Genomic DNA, 16,358 nt, shown 5'->3' with positions numbered 1-16,358 from the left:
GAGCATCCCTAAACATAACCCTAGCCGGCATCGAAGACGACTGAAAAATCAGGCCCCAGGAAATGCGTTACAAACCCTTTTCGCCCATCCAAAAGTGCCCCCAAAGGAAGGCTTTGGGTACAAGAGAACTCCCCAGGGGAGCCTTTACGCAGCCCCACATGCAACTGGACCCTCCGGGTTCGCTGTTCATGAGCAAACCTAAATGTAGCCCTAGCTGTCATTGGAGACGAGTGAAAAATCAGGCCCTAGGAAATGCGTTGCGAGCCCCTTTGGACCATCCAAAAGTGCCCCCAAAGGAAGGCTTTGGATACAAATGAACTCCCCAAGGGAGCCTTTATGCAGCCCCACATGCAACTGGACCCTCCGGGTTCGCTGTTTCCGAGCATCCCTAAACATAACCCTAGCCGGCATCGAAGACGACTGAAAAATCAGGCCCCAGGAAATGCGTTACAAACCCTTTTCGCCCATCCAAAAGTGCCCCCAAAGAAAGGCTTTGGGTACAAGTGAACTCCCCAGGGGAGCCTTTACGCAGCCCCACATGCAACTGGACCCTCCGGGTTCGCTGTTCCTGAGCAAACCTAAATGTAGCCCTAGCCGTCATTGGAGACGAGTGAAAAATCCGACCCCAGGAAATGCGTTGCGAGCCCCTTTGGACCATCCAAAAGTGCCCCCAAAGGAAGTCTTTGGGTACAAGTGAACTCCCCAGGGGAGCCTTTACGCAGCCCCACATGCAACTGGACCCTCCCGGTTCGATTTTTTCGAGCAACGCTAAATATATCACTAGCCGGCATGGGAAAAGACTGAAAACCCGGGCCCCAGAAAACGCTTTGCAAGCCCCTTTGGACCATCCAAAAGTGTCACCAAAGGAAGGCTTTGGGTACAAGTGAACTCCCCAGGGGAGCCTTTACGCAGCCCCATATGCAACTGGACCCTCCGGGTTCGCTGTTTCCGAGCAACCATAAACGTAGCCCTAGCAGTCATCGGAGACGAGTGAAAAATCAGGCCCCAGGAAATGCGTTCCGAGCCCCTTTGGACCATCCAAAAGTGTCACCAAAGGAAGGCTTTGGGTACAAGTGAACTCCCCAGGGGAGCCTTTACGCAGCCCCACATGCAACTGGACCCTCCGGGTTCGCTGTTCCTGAGCATCCCTAAACATAGCCCTAGCCGGCATCGAAGACGACTGAAAAATCAGGCCCCAGGAAATGCGTTAGAAGCCCCATTCGCGCATTCAAAAGTGCCCCCAAAGGAAGGCTTTGGGTACAAGTGAACTCCCCAGGGGAGCCTTTACGCAGCCCCACATGCAACTGGACCCTCCGGGTTCGCTGTTTCCGAGTAACCATAAACGTAGTCCTAGCAGTCATCGGAGACGAGTGAAAAATCAGGCCCCAGGAAATGCGTTCCGAGCCCCTTTGGACCATCCAAAAGTGTCACCAAAGGAAGGCTTTGGGTACAAGTGAACTCCCCAGGGGAGCATTTACGCAGCCCCACATGCAACTGGACCCTCCGGGTTCGCTGTTTCCGAGCATCCCTAAACATAGCCCTAGCCGGCATCGATGACGACTGAAAAATCAGGCCCCAGGAAATGCGTTACGAGCCCTTTTCGCCCATCCAAAAGTGTCACCAAAGGAAGGCTTTGGGTACAAGTGAACTCCCCAGGGGAGCCTTTACGCAGCCCCACATGCAACTGGACCCTCCGGGTTCGCTGTTTCTGAGCATCCCTAAATATAGCCCTAGCCGGCATCGAAGACGACTGAAAAATCAGGCCCCAGGAAATGCGTTGCGAGCCCTTTTCGCCCATCCAAAAGTGCCCCCAAAGGAAGGCTTTGGGTATAAGGGAACTCTCCAGGGGAGCCTTTACGCAGCCCCACATGCAACTGGACCCTCCGGGTTCGCTGTTCATGAGCAAACGTAAACGTAGCCCTAGCCGTCCTTGGAGACGAGTGAAAAATCAGGCCCCAGGAAATGCACTTCAAGCCCTTTTCGCCCATCCAAAAGTGCCCCCAAAAGAAGGCTTTGGGTACAAGAGAACTCCCCAGGGGAGCCTTTACGCAGCCCCACATGCAACTGGACTCTCCGGGTTCGATTTTTCCAAGCAACCCTAAATATATCCCTAGTCGGCATGGGAGAAGACTGAAAACCCGGGCCACAGAAAATGCGTTACAAGACCCTTTGGACCATCCAAAAGAGTCACCAAAGAAAGGCTTTGGGTACAAGTGAACTCCCCAGGGGAGCCTTTACGCAGCCCCACATGCAACTGGACCGTCCGCGTTCACTGTTTCCGAGCATCCCTAAACATAGCCCTACCTGGCATCGACGACGATTGAAAAATCAGGCCTCAGGAAATGCGTTGCGAGCCCCTTTGGACCATCCAAAAGTGTCACCAAAGGAAGGCTTTGGGTACAAGAGAACTTCCCAGGGGAGCCTTTACGCAGCCCCACATAAAACTGGACCCTCCGGGTTCGCTGTTTCCGAGCATCCCTAAACATAGCCCTAGCCGGCATCGAAGACGACTGAAAAATCAGGCCCCAGGAAAGGCGTTGCAAGCCCCATTGGACCATCCAAAAGTGCCCCCAAAGGAAGGCTTTGGGTACAAGTGAACTCCCCAGGGGAGACTTTACGCAGCACCACATGCAACTGGACCCTCCGGGTTCGCTGTTCCTGAGCAAACCTAAACGTAGCCCTAGCCGTCATTGGAGACGAGTGAAAAATCAGGCCCCAGTAAATGCGTTGCGAAACCTTTTCGCCCATCCAAAAGTGCCCCCAAAGGAAGTCTTTGGGTACAAGTGAACTCCCCAGGGGAGCCTTTACGCAGCCCCACATGCAACTGGACCCTCCCGGTTCGATTTTTTCGAGCAACGCTAAATATATCTCTAGCCGGCATGGGAGAAGACTGAAAACCCGGGCCCCACAAAACGCCTTGCAAGCCCCTTTGGACCATCCAAAAGTGTCACCAAAGGAAGGCTTTGGGTACAAGTGAACTCCCCAGGGGAGCCTTTACACTGCCCCACATGCAACTGGACCCTCCCTGTTCGCTGTTCATGAGCAAACCTAAACGTAGCCCTAGCCGTCATCGGAGACGACTGAAAAATCAGGCCCCAGGAAATGCGTTGCGAGCCCGTTTGGACCATCAAAAAGTGTCACCAAATGAAGGCTTTGGGTACAAGAGAACTCCCCAGGGGAGCCTTTACGCAGCCCCACATGAAACTGGACCCTCAGGGTTCGCTGTTTCCGAGCATCCCTAAACATAGCCCTAGCCGGCATCGATGACGACTGAAAAATCAGGCCCCAGGAAATGCGTTAGAAGCCCCATTCGCGCATCCAAAAGTGCCCCCAAAGGAAGGCTTTGGGTACAAGTGAACTCCCCAGGGGAGCCTTTACGCAGCCCCACATGCAACTGGACCTTCCGGGTTCGCTGTTTCCGAGCATCCCTAAACATAGCCCTAGCCGTCATTGGAGACGAGTGAAAAATCAGGCCCCAGGAAATGCGTTGCGAACCCCTTTGGATCATTCAAAAGTGCCCCCAAAGGAAGGCTTTGGATACAAGTGAACTCCCCAGGGGAGCCTTTACGCAGCCCCACATGCAACTGGACCGTCCGCGTTCGCTGTTCCGACCATCCCTAAACATAGCCCTGCCCGGCATAGAAGACGACTGAAAAATCAGGCCCCAGGAAATGCGTTGCGAGCCCTTTTCGCCCATCCAAAAGTGCCCCCAAAGGAAGGCTTTGGATACAAGAGAACTCCCCAGGGGAGCCTTTACGCAGCCCCACATGCAACTGGACCCTCCGGGTTTGCTGTTCATGAGCAAACCTAAACGTAGCCCTAGCCGTCTTCGGAGAAGAGTGAAAAATCAGGCCCCAGGAAATGCGTTACGAGCCCTTTTCGCCCATCCTAAAGTGCCCCCAAAGGAAGGCATTGGGTACATCTGAAGTTCCCAGGGGAGCCTTTACGCAGCCCCATATGCAACTGGACCCTTTGGGTTCGCTGTTTCCAAGCAACCCTAAACATAACCCTAGCAGTCATCGGAGACGAGTGAAAAATCAGACCCAGGAAATGCGTTCCGAGACCCTTTGGACCATCCAAAAGTGTCACCAAATGAAGGCTTTGGGTACAAGAGAACTCCCCAGGGGAGCCTTTACGCAGCCCCACATGCAACTGGACCCTCAGGGTTCGCTGTTCATGAGCAAACCTAAACGTAGCCCTAGCCGTCCTTGGAGACGACTGAAAAATCAGGCCCCAGGAAATGCGTTCCGAGCCCTTTTCACCCATCCAAAAGTGCCCCCAAAAGAAGGCTTTGGGTACAAGAGAACTCCCCAGGGGAGCCTTTACGCAGCCCCACATGCAACTGGACCCTCCGGGTTCGCTGTTTCCGAGCATCCCTAAACATATCCCTACCCGTCATCGACGACGATTGAAAAATCAGGCCCCAGGAAATGTGTTACAAGCCCTTTTCGCCCATCCAAAAGTGCAACCAAAGGAAGGCTTTGGGTACAAGTGAACTCCCCAGGGGAGCCTTTACGCAACCCCACATGCAACTGGACCCTCCGGGTTCGCTGTTCATGAGCAAACGTAAACGTAGCCCTAGCCGTCATCGGAGACGAGTGAAAAATCAGGCCCCAGGAAATGCGTTGCGAGCCCCTTTGGACCATCCAAAAGTGCCCCCAAAGGAAGGCTTTGGGTACAAGAGAACTCCCCAGGGGAGCCTTTACGCAGCCCCACATACAACTGGACCCTCCGGGTTCGCTGTTTCCGAGCATCCCTAAACATAGCCCTAGCCGACATCGAAGACGACTGAAAAATCAGGCCCAAGGAAACGCGTTGCAAGCCCCTTTGCACCATCCAAAAGTGCCCCCAAAGGAAGGCTTTGGGTACAAGTGAACTCCCCAGGGGAGCCTTTACACAGCACCACATGCAACTGGACCCTCCGGGTTCGCTGTTCCTGAGCAAACCTAAACGTAGCCCTAGCCGTCATTGGAGACGAGTGAAAAATCAGGCCCCAGGAAATGCGTTGCGAGCCGTTTTCGCCCATCCAAAAGTGCCCCCAAAGGAAGGCTTTGGGTACATCTGAAGTTCCCAGGGGAGCCTTTACGCAGCCCCACATGCAACTGGACCCTTCGGGTTCGATTTTTTCGAGCAACGCTAAATATATCACTAGCCGGCATGGGAGAAGACTGAAAACCCGAGCCCCACAAAACGCCTTGCAAGCCCGTTTGGACCATCCCAAAGTGTCACCAAAGGAAGGCTTTGGGTACAAGTGAACTCCCCAGGGGAGCCTTTACACTGCCCCACATGCAACTGGACCCTCCGGGTTCGCTGTTCATGAGCAAACCTAAACGTAGCCCTAGCCGTCATCGGAGACGAGTGAAAAATCAGGCCCCAGGAAATGCGTTGCGAGCCCCTTTGGACCAGCCAAAAGTGTCACCAAATGAAGGCTTTGGGTACAAGAGAACTCCCCAGGGGAGCCTTTTCTCAGCCCCACATGAAACTGGACCCTCCGGGTTCGCTGTTTCCGAGCATCCCTAAACATAGCCCTAGCCGGCATCGATGACGACTGAAAAATCAGGCCCCAGGAAATGCGTTAGAAGCCCTTTTCGCCCATCCAAAAGTGCCCCGAAAGGAAGGCTTTGGGTACAAGTGAACTCCCCAGGGGAGCCTTTACGCAGCCCCACATGAAACTGGACCCTCCAGGTTCGCTGTTCCTGAGCAAAACTAAACGTAGCCCTAGCCGTCACCGGAAACGAGTAAAAAATCAGGCCCCAGGAAATGCGTTGCAAGCCCCTTTGGACCATCCAAAAGTGCCCCCAAAGGAAGGCTTTGGATACAAGTGGGCTCCCCAGGGGAGCCTTTACGCAGCCCCACATGAAACTAGACCCTCCGGGTTCGATTTTTCCGAGCAACGCTATATATATCACTAGCCGGCATGGGAGAAGACTGAAAACCCGGGCCCCAGAAAACGCGTTGCAAGCCCCTTTGGACCATCCAAAAGTGTCCCCAAAGGAAGGCTTTGGGTACAAGAGAACTCCCCAGGGGAGCCTTTACGCAGCCCCACATGCAACTGGACCCTCCGGGTTCGCTGTTCCTGAGCAAAACTAAACGTAGCCCTAGCCGTCATCGGAGACGAGTGAAAAATCAGGACCCAGGAAATGCGTTGCGAACCCCATTGGACCATCCAAAAGTGCCCCAAAGGAAGGCTTTGGGTACAAGTGAACTCCCCAATGGAGCCTTTACGCAGCCCCACATGAAACTAGACCCTCCGGGTTCGATTTTTCCGAGCAACGCTATATATATCACTAGCCGGCATGGGAGAAGACTGAAAACCCGGGCCCCAGAAAACGTGTTGCAAGCCCCTTTGGACCATCCAAAAGTGTCACCAAAGGAAGGCTTTGGGTACAAGTGAACTCCCCAGGGGAGCCTTTACGCAGCCCCACATGCAACTGGACCCTCCGGGTTCGCTGTATCCGAGCATCCCTAAACATAGCCCTAGCCGGCATCGAAGACGACTGAAAAATCAGGCCCCAGGAAATGCGTTGCAAGCCCTTTTCGCCCATCCAAAAGTGCCCCCAAAGGAAGGCTTTGGGTACAAGAGAACTCCCCAGGGGAGCCTTTACGCAGCCCCACATGCAACTGGACCCTCCGGGTTCGCTGTTTCTGAGCATCCCTAAACATAGCCCTAGCCGGCATCGATGATGACTGAAAAATCAGGCCCCAGGAAATGCGTTACAAGCCCCTTTGGACCATCCAAAAGTGTCACCAAAGGAAGGCTTTGGGTACAAGTGAACTCCCCAGGGGAGCCTTTACACAGCCCCTCATGCAACTGGACCCTCCAGGTTCGCTGTTTCCGAGCATCCGTAAACATAGCCCTAGCCGGCATAGAAGACGACTGAAAAATCAGGCCCCAGGAAATGCGTTGCGAGCCCTTTTCGCCCATCCAAAAGTGCCCCCAAAGGAAGGCTTTGGGTACATCTGAAGTTCCCAGGGGAGCCTTTACGCAGCCCCACATGCAACTGGACCCTCCGGGTTCGCTGTTCCTGAGCATCCCTAAACATAGCCCAAGCTGGCATCGATGATGACTGAAAAATCAGGCCCCAGAAAACGCGTTGCAAGCCCCTTTTGGACCATCCCAAAGTGTCACCAAAGGAAGGCTTTGGGTACAAGTGAACTCCCCAGGGGAGCCTTTACACTGCCCCACATGCAACTGGACCCTCCGGGTTCGCTGTTCATGAGCAAACCTAAACGTAGCCCTAGCCGTCTTCGGAGACGAGTGAAAAATCAGGCCCCAGGAAATGCGTTGCGAGCCCTTTTCGCCCATCCAAAAGTGCCCCCAAAGGAAGGCTTTGGGTACATCTGAAGTTCCCAGGGGAGCCTTTACGCAGCCCCATATGCAACTGGACCCTCCGGGTTCGCTGTTTCCAAGCAACCCTAAACATAGCCCTAGCAGTCATCGGAGACGAGTGAAAAATCAGGCCCTAGGAAATGCGTTCCGAGTACCTTTGGACCATCCCAAAGTGTCACCAAAGGAAGGCTTTGGGTACAAGTGAACTCCCCAGGGGAGCCTTTACGCAGCCCCACATGCAACTCGACCCTCCGGGTTCGCTGTTTCCGAGCATCCCTAAACATATCGCTAGCCGGCATCGATGACGACTGAAAAATCAGGCCCCAGGAAATGCGTTCCGAGCCCTTTTCACCCATCCAAAAGTGCCCCCAAAGGAAGGCTTTGGGTACAAGAGAACTCCCCAGGGGAGCCTTTACGCAGCCCCACATGCAACTGGACCCTCCGGGTTCGATTTTTCCAAGCAACCCTAAATATATCCCTAGCTGGCATAGGAGAAGACTGAAAAATCAGGCCCCAGAAAAAGCGTTGCAAGCCCCTTTGGACCATCCCAAAGTGTCACCAAAGGAAGGCTTTGGGTACAAGTGAACTCCCCAGGGGAGCCTTTACGCAGCCCCACATGCAACTGGACCCTCCGGGTTCGCTGTTTCCGAGCATCCCTAAACATATCGCTAGCTGGCATCGATGACGACTGAAAAATAAGGCCCCAGGAAATGCGTTCCGAGCCCTTTTCGCCCATCGAAAAGTGCCCCCAAAGGAAGGCTTTGGGTACAAGAGAACTCCCAGGGGAGCCTTTACGCAGCCCCACATTCAACTGGACCCTCCGGGTTTGCTGTTCATGAGCAAACCTAAACGTAGCCCTAGCCGTCTTCGGAGACGACTGAAAAATCAGGCCCCAGGAAATGCGTTACGAGCCCTTTTCGCCCATCCAAAAGTGCCCCCAAAGGAAGGCATTGGGTACATCTGAAGTTCCCCGGGGAACCTTTACGCAGCCCCATATGCAACTGGACCCTTTGGGTTCGCTGTTTCCAAGCAACCCTAAACATAGCCCTAGCAGTCATCGGAGACGAGTGAAAAATCAGACCCAGGAAATGCGTTCCGAGACCCTTTGGACCATCCAAAAGTGTCACCAAAGGAAGGCTTTGGGTACAAGTGAACTCCCCAGGGGAGCCTTTACACAGCCCCACATGCAACTGGACCCTCCAGGTTCGCTGTTTCCGAGCATCCGTAAACATAGCCCTAGCCGTCATTGGAGACGACTGAAAAATCAGGCCCCAGGAAATGCGTTGCGAGCCCTTTTCGCCCATCCAAAAGTGCCCCCAAAGGAAGGCTTTGGGTACATCTGAAGTTCCCAGGGGAGCCTTTACGCAGCCCCACATGCAACTGGACCCTCCGGGTTCGCTGTTCCTGAGCATCCCTAAACATAACCCAAGCTGGCATCGATGATGACTGAAAAATCAGGCCCCAGAAAACGCGTTTCAAGCCCCTTTGGACCATCCCAAAGTGTCACCAAAGGAAGGCTTTGGGTACAAGTGAACTCCCCAGGGGAGCCTTTACGCAGCCCCACATGCAACTGGACCCTCCGGGTTCGCTGTTTCCGAGCATCCCTAAACATATCGCTAGCCGGCATCGATGACGACTGAAAAATCAGGCCCCAGGAAATGCGTTCCGAGCCCTTTTCACCCATCCAAAAGTGCCCCCAAAGGAAGGCTTTGGGTACAAGTGAACTCCCCAGGGGAGCCTTTACGCAGCCCCACATGCAACTGGACCCTCCAGGTTCGCTGTTCCTGAGCAAAACTAAACGTAGCCCTAGCCGTCATCGGAGACGAGTGAAAAATCAGGCCCCAGAAAAAGCGTTGCGAACCCCTTTGGACCATCCAAAAGTGCCCCCAAAGGAAGGCTTTGGGTACAAGTGAACTCCCCAGGGGAGCCTTTACGCAGCCCCACATGCAACTAGACCCTCCGGGTTTGATTTTTCCGAGCAACGCTAAATATATCACTAGCCGGCATGGGAGAAGACTGAAAACCCGGGGCCCAGAAAACGCGTTGCAAGCCCCTTTGGACCATCCAAAAGTGTCACCAAAGGAAGGCTTTGGGTACAAGTGAACTCCCCAGGGGAGCCTTTACACTGCCCCACATGCAACTGGACCCTCCGGATTCGCTGTTCATGAGCAAACCTAAACGTAGCCCTAGCCGTCATCGGAGACGAGTGAAAAATCAGGCCCCAGGAAATGCGTTCCGAGCCCTTTTCGCCCATCCAAAAGTGCCCCCAAGGAAGGCTTTGGGTAAAAGTGAACTCCCCAGGGGAGCCTTTTCTCAGCCCCATATGCAACTGGACCCTCCAGGTTCGCTGTTTCCAAGCAACCCTAAACATAGCCCTAGCAGTCATCGGAGACGAGTGAAAAATCAGACCCAGGAAATGCGTTCCGAGCCCCTTTGGACCATCCAAAAGTGTCACCAAAGGAAGGCTTTGGGTACAAGTGAACTGCCCAGGGGAGCCTTTACGCAGCCCCACATGCAACTGGACCTTCCGGGTTCGCTGTTTCCGAGCATCCCTAAACATAGCCCTAGCCGGCATCGAAGACGACTGAAAAATCAGGCCCCAGGAAATGCGTTGCAAGCCCTTTTCGCCCATCCAAAAGTGCCCCCAAAGGAAGGCTTTGGGTACAAGAGAACTCCCCAGGGGAGGCTTTACGCATCACCACATGATACTGGACCCTCCGGGTTCGCTGTTCCTGAGCAAATCTAAACGTAGCCCTAGCCGTCATCAGAGACGAGTGAAAAATTAGGCCCCAGGAAATGCGTTGCGAACCCCTTTGGACCATCCAAAAGTGCCCCCAAAGGAAGGCTTTGGGTACAAGAGAACTCCCCAGGGGAGCCTTTACGCAGCCCCACATGCAACTAGACCCTCCGGGTTCGATTTTTCCGAGCAACGCTAAATATATCACTAGCCGGCATGGGAGAAGACTGAAAACCCGGGCCCCAGAAAACACGTTGCAAGCCCCTTTGGACCATCCAAAAGTGTCACCAAATGAATGCTTTGGGTACAAGTGAACTCCCCAGGGGAGCCTTTACACTGCCCCACATGCAACTGGACCCTCCGGGTTCGCTGTTCATGAGCAAACCTAAACGTAGCCCTAGCCGTCTTCGGAGACGACTGAAAAATCAGGCCCCAGGAAATGCGTTGCGAGCCCTTTTCGCCCATCCAAAAGTGCCCCCAAAGGAAGGCTTTGGGTACATCTGAAGTTCCCAGGGGAGCCTTTACGCAGCCCCATATGCAACTGGACCCTCCGGGTTCGCTGTTTCCAAGCAACCCTAAACATAGCCCTAGCAGTCATCGGAGACGAGTGAAAAATCAGGCCCTAGGAAATGCGTTCCGAGTACCTTTGGACCATCCCAAAGTGTCACCAAAGGAAGGCTTTGGGTACAAGTGAACTCCCTGGGGGAGCCTTTACGCAGCCCCACATGCAACTGGACCCTCCGGGTTCGCAGTTTCCGAGCATCCCTAAACATATCGCTAGCCGGCATCGATGACGACTGAAAAATCAGGCCCCAGGAAATGCGTTCCGAGCCCTTTTCACCCATGCAAAAGTGCCCCCAAAGGAAGGCTTTGGGTACAAGAGAACTCCCCAGGGGAGCCTTTACGCAGCCCCACATGCAACTGGACCCTCCGGGTTCGCTGTTCGTGAGCAAAACTAAACGTAGCCCTAGCCGTCATCGGAGAAGAGTGAAAAATCAGGCCCCAGGAAATGCGTTGCGAACCCCTTTGGACCATCCAAAAGTGCCCCCAAAGGAAGGCTTTGGGTACAAGTGAACTCCCCAGGGGAGCCTTTACGCAGCCCCACATGCAACTATACCCTCCGGGTTCGATTTTTCCGAGCAACGCTAAATATATCACTAGCCGGCATGGGAGAAGACTGAAAACCCGGGGCCCAGAAAACGCGTTGCAAGCCCCTTTGGACCATCCAAAAGTGTCACCAAAGGAAGGCTTTGGGTACAAGTGAACTCCCCAGGGGAGCCTTTACACTGCCCCACATGCAACTGGACCCTCCGGATTCGCAGTTCATGAGCAAACCTAAACGTAGCCCTAGCCGTCATCGGAGACGAGTGAAAAATCAGGCCCCAGGAAATGCGTTCCGAGCCCTTTTCGCCCATCCAAAAGTGCCCCCAAGGAAGGCTTTGGGTAAAAGTGAACTCCCCAGGGGAGCCTTTACGCAGCCCCATATGCAACTGGACCCTCCGGGTTCGCTGTTTCCAAGCAACCCTAAACATAGCCCTAGCAGTCATCGGAGACGAGTGAAAAATCAGACCCAGGAAATGCGTTCCGAGCCCCTTTGGACCATCCAAAAGTGTCACCAAAGGAAGGCTTTGAGTACAAGTGAACTCCCCAGGGGAGCCTTTACGCAGCCCCACATGCAACTGGACCTTCCGGGTTCGCTGTTTCCGAGCATCCCTAAACATAGCCCTAGCCGGCATCGAAGACGACTGAAAAATCAGGCCCCAGGAAATGCGTTGCAAGCCCTTTTCGCCCATCCAAAAGTGCCCCCAAAGGAAGGCTTTGGGTACAAGTGAACTCCCCAGGGGAGCCTTTACGCAGCCCCACATGCAACTGGACCCTCCGGGTTCGCTTTTTCCGAGCATCCCTAAACATAGCCCTAGACGGCATCGAAGACGACTGAAAAATCAGGCCTCAGGAAACGCGTTGCAAGCCCCTTTGGACCATCCAAAAGTGTCACCAAAGGAAGGCTTTGGGTACAAGTGAACTCCCAGGGGAGCCTTTACACTGCCCCACATGCAACTGGACCCTCCGGGTTCGCTGTTCATGAGCAAACCTAAACGTAGCCCTAGCCGTCATTGGAAACGAGTGAAAAATCAGACCCAGGAAATGCGTTCCGAGCCCCTTTGGACCATCCAAAAGTGCCCCCAAAGGAAGGCTTTGGGTACAAGAGAACTCCCCAGGGGAGCCTTTACGCATCCCCACATGCAACTGGACCCTCTGGGTTCACTCTTTCACAACAAGCCTAAATATAGCCCTTACCGGCATGGGAGAAGACTGAAAATCTGAGCACCAGGAAACGCATTCCTAGCCACTTTCACCCATCCAAAAATTCCCGCAGAGGAAGGCTTTGGGTACAAGCGAACTCCCCAGGGGAGCCTTTACGCAGCCCCACATGCAACTGGACCCTCCGGGGTCACTCATTCCGAGCAACCCAAAAATATTACCCTAGCCGTCATCAGAGACGATTGAAAAACCGGGCCCCAGAAAAAGAATTGCGAGCCCCTTTCGCCCATCCAAAAGTGCCCCCAAAGGAAGGCTTTGGGTACAAGTGAACTCCCTGGGGGAGCCTTTACGCAGCCCCACATGCAACTGGACCCTCCAGGTTCGCTGTTTCCGAGCATCCCTAAACATAGCGCTACCCGGCATCGAAGACGACTGAAAAATCAGGCCCCAGGAAATGCATTACAAGCCCTTTTCGCCCATCCAAAAGTGCCCCCAAAGGAAGGCTTTGGGTACAAGTGAACTCCCCAGGGGAGCCTTTACGCAGCCCCACATGCAACTGGACCCTCCGGGTTCGCTGTTTCCGAGCATCCCTAAACATAGCGCTAGCCGGCATCGATGACGACTGAAAAATCAGGCCCCAGGAAATGCGTTACGAGCTATTTTCGCCCATCCAAAAGTGCCCCCAAAGGAAGGCTTTGGGTACAAGTGAACTCCCCAGGGGAGCCTTTACGCAGCCCCACATGCAACTGGACCCTCCGGGTTCTCTGTTTCCGAGCATCCCTAAACATACCGCTAGCCGGCATAGATGACAACTGAAAAATCAGGCCCCAGGAAATGCGTTGCGAGCCCTTTTCACCCATACAAACGTGCCCCCAAACGAAGACTATGGGTACAAGTGAAATCCCCAGGGGAGCCTTTACGCAGCCCCACATGCAACTGGACCCTCCGGGTTCGCTGTTCATGAGCAAACCTAAACGTAGCCCTAGCCGTCATTGGAAACGAGTGAAAAATCAGGCCCCAGGAAATGCGTTACGAGCCCTTTTCGCCAATCCAAAAGTGCCCCCAAAGGAAGGCTTTGGGTACATCTGAAGTTCCCAGGGGAGCCTTTACGCAGCCCCATATGCAACTGGACCCTCCGGGTTCGCTGTTTCCGAGCAACCCTAAACGTAGCCCTAGCAGTCATCGGAGACGAGTGAAAAATCAGACCCAGGAAATGCGTTCCGAGCCCCTTTGGACCATCCAAAAGTGCCCCCAAAGGAAGGCTTTGGGTACAAGAGAACTCCCCAGGGGAGCCTTTACGCAGCCCCACATGCAACTGGACCCTCTGGGTTCACTCTTTCACAACAAGCCTAAATATAGCCCTTACCGGCATGGGAGAAGACTGAAAATCTGAGCACCAGGAAACGCATTCCTAGCCACATTCACCCATCCAAAAATTCCCGCAGAGGAAGGCTTTGGGTACAAGCGAACTCCCCAGGGGAGCCTTTACGCAGCCCCACATGCAACTGGACCCTCCGGGGTCACTCATTCCGAGCAACCCAAAAATATTACCCTTGCCGTCATCAGAGACGATTGAAAAACCGGGCCCCAGAAAAAGAATTGCGAGCCCCTTTCGCCCATCCAAAAGTGCCCCCAAAGGAAGGCTTTGGGTACAAGTGAACTCCCCAGGGGAGACTTTACGCAGCCCCACATGCAACTGGACCCTCCGGGTTCGCTGTTTCCGAGCAAGAATTAATATAGCCCTAGCTGGCATAGAAGACGACTGAAAAATCGGGCCAACGGAAACGCGTTGCGAGCCCCTTTCGCCCATCCAAAAGTGCCCCCAAAGGAAGGCTTTGGGTACAAGTGATCTCCCCAGGGGAGCCTTTAGGCAGCTCCACATGCAACTGGACCCTCCGGGTTCACCGTTTCACAACAAGCCTAAATATATCCCTTACCGGCATGGGAGAAGACTGAAAATCTGGGAACCAGGAAACGCATTCCTAGCCCCTTTCACCCATCCAAAAATTCCCGCAAAGGAAGGCTTTGGGTACAAGTGAACTCCCCAGGGGAGCCTTCATGCAGCACCACATGCAACGGGTCCCTCCGGGTTCACTCTTTCACAGCAAGCCATAACATATCCCTAGCTGGCGTGGGAGAAGACTGAAAAACCAAGCCCGAGAAAACTCGTTGTGAGCCCATTTCGCCCATCCAAAAGTACCCCCAAAGGAAGGCTTTGGGTACAAGTGAACTCCCCAGGGGAGCCTTTACGCAGCCCCACATGCAAATGGACCCTCCGGGTTCGCTGTTCATGAGCAAACCTAAATGTAGCCCTAGCCGTCATCGGAGACGAGTGAAAAATCAGGCCCCAGGAAATGCGTTTCGAGCCCCTTTGGACCATCCAAAAGCGCCCCCAAAGGAAGGCTTTGGGTACATCTGAAGTTCCCAGGGGAGTCTTTACGCAGCCCCATATGCAACTGGACCCTCCGGGTTCGCTGTTTCCGAGCAACCATAAACGTAGCCCTAGGAGTCATCGGAGACGAGTGAAAAATCAGGCCCCAGGAAATGCATTGCAAGCCCCTTTGCACCATCCAAAAGTGACACCAAAGGAAAGCTATGGGTACAAGAGAACTCCCCAGGGGAGCCTTTACGCAGCCCCACATACAACTGGACCCTCCGGGTTCGCTGTTTCCGAGCATCCCTAAACATAGCCCTAGCCGACATTGAAGACGACTGAAAAAACATGCCCCAGGAAACGCGTTGCAAGCCCCTTTGCACCATCCAAAAGTGTCACCAAAGGAAGGCTTTGGGTACAAGAGAACTCCCCAGGGGAGCCTTTACGCAGCCCCACATGCAACTGGACCCTCCGGGTTCGCTGTTTCTGAGCATCCCTAAACATAGCCCTAGCCGGCATCGATGACGACTGAAAAATCAGGCCTCAGGAAATGCGTTACGAGCCCTTTTCACCCATCCAAAAGTGCCCCCAAAGGAAGGCTTTGGGTACAAGTGAATTCCCCAGGGGAGCCTTTACGCAGCCCCACATGCAACTGGACCCTCCGGGTTCGCTGTTTCCGAGCATCCCTAAACATAGCAGTAGCCGGCATCGAAGACGACTGAAAAATCAGGGCCCAGGAAATGCGTTGCGAGCCCTTTTCGCCCATCTAAAAGTGCCCCCAAAGGAAGGCTTTGGTTACAAGTGAACTCCCCAGGGGAGCCTTTACGCAGCCCCACATGCAACTGGACCCTCCGGGTTCGCTGTTCCTGAGCAAACCTAAACGTAGCCCTAGCCGGCATCGAAGACGAGTGAAAAATCAGGCCCCAGGAAATGCGTTGCGAGCCCCTTTGGACCATTCAAAAGTGCCCCCAAAGGAAGGCTTTGCGTACAAGTGAACTCCCCAGGGGAGCCTTTACGCAGCCCCACATACAACTGGACCCTCCTGGTTCGCTGTTTCCGAGCATCCCTAAACATAACCCTACCCGGCATCGACGACGATTGAAAAATCAGGCCCCAGGAAATGCGTTACAAGCCCTTTTCGCCCATCCAAAAGTGGAACCAAAGGAAGGCTTTGGGTACAAGTGAACTCCCCAGGGGAGCCTTTATGCAGCCCCACATGCAACTGGACCCTCCGGGTTCGCTGTTCATGAGCAAACGTAAACGTAGCCCTAGCCGTCATCGGAGACGAGTGAAAAATCAGGCCCCAGGAAATGCGTTCCGAGCCCCTTTGGACCATCCAAAAGTGCCCCCAAAGGAAGGCTTTGGGTACATCTGAAGTTCCCAGGGGAGTCTTTACGCAGCCCCATATGCAACTGGACCCTCCGGGTTCGCTGTTTCCGAGCAACCATAAACGTAGCCCTAGCAGTCATCGGAGACGAGTGAAAAATCAGGCCCCAGGAAATGCGTTGCGAGCCCCTTTGGACCATCCAAAAGTGCCCCCAAAGGAAGGCTTTGGGTACAAGAGAACTCCCCAGGGGAGCCTTTACGCAGCCCCACATACAACTGGACCCTCCGGGTTCGCTGTTTCCGAGCATCCCTAAACATAGCCCTAGCCG

Source organism: Anas platyrhynchos, chromosome 21 (genome assembly GCF_047663525.1).
Source record: "Anas platyrhynchos isolate ZD024472 breed Pekin duck chromosome 21, IASCAAS_PekinDuck_T2T, whole genome shotgun sequence".
NCBI lineage: Eukaryota > Metazoa > Chordata > Aves > Anseriformes > Anatidae > Anas > Anas platyrhynchos.
Note: the sequence above shows the minus strand (reverse complement) of the source record.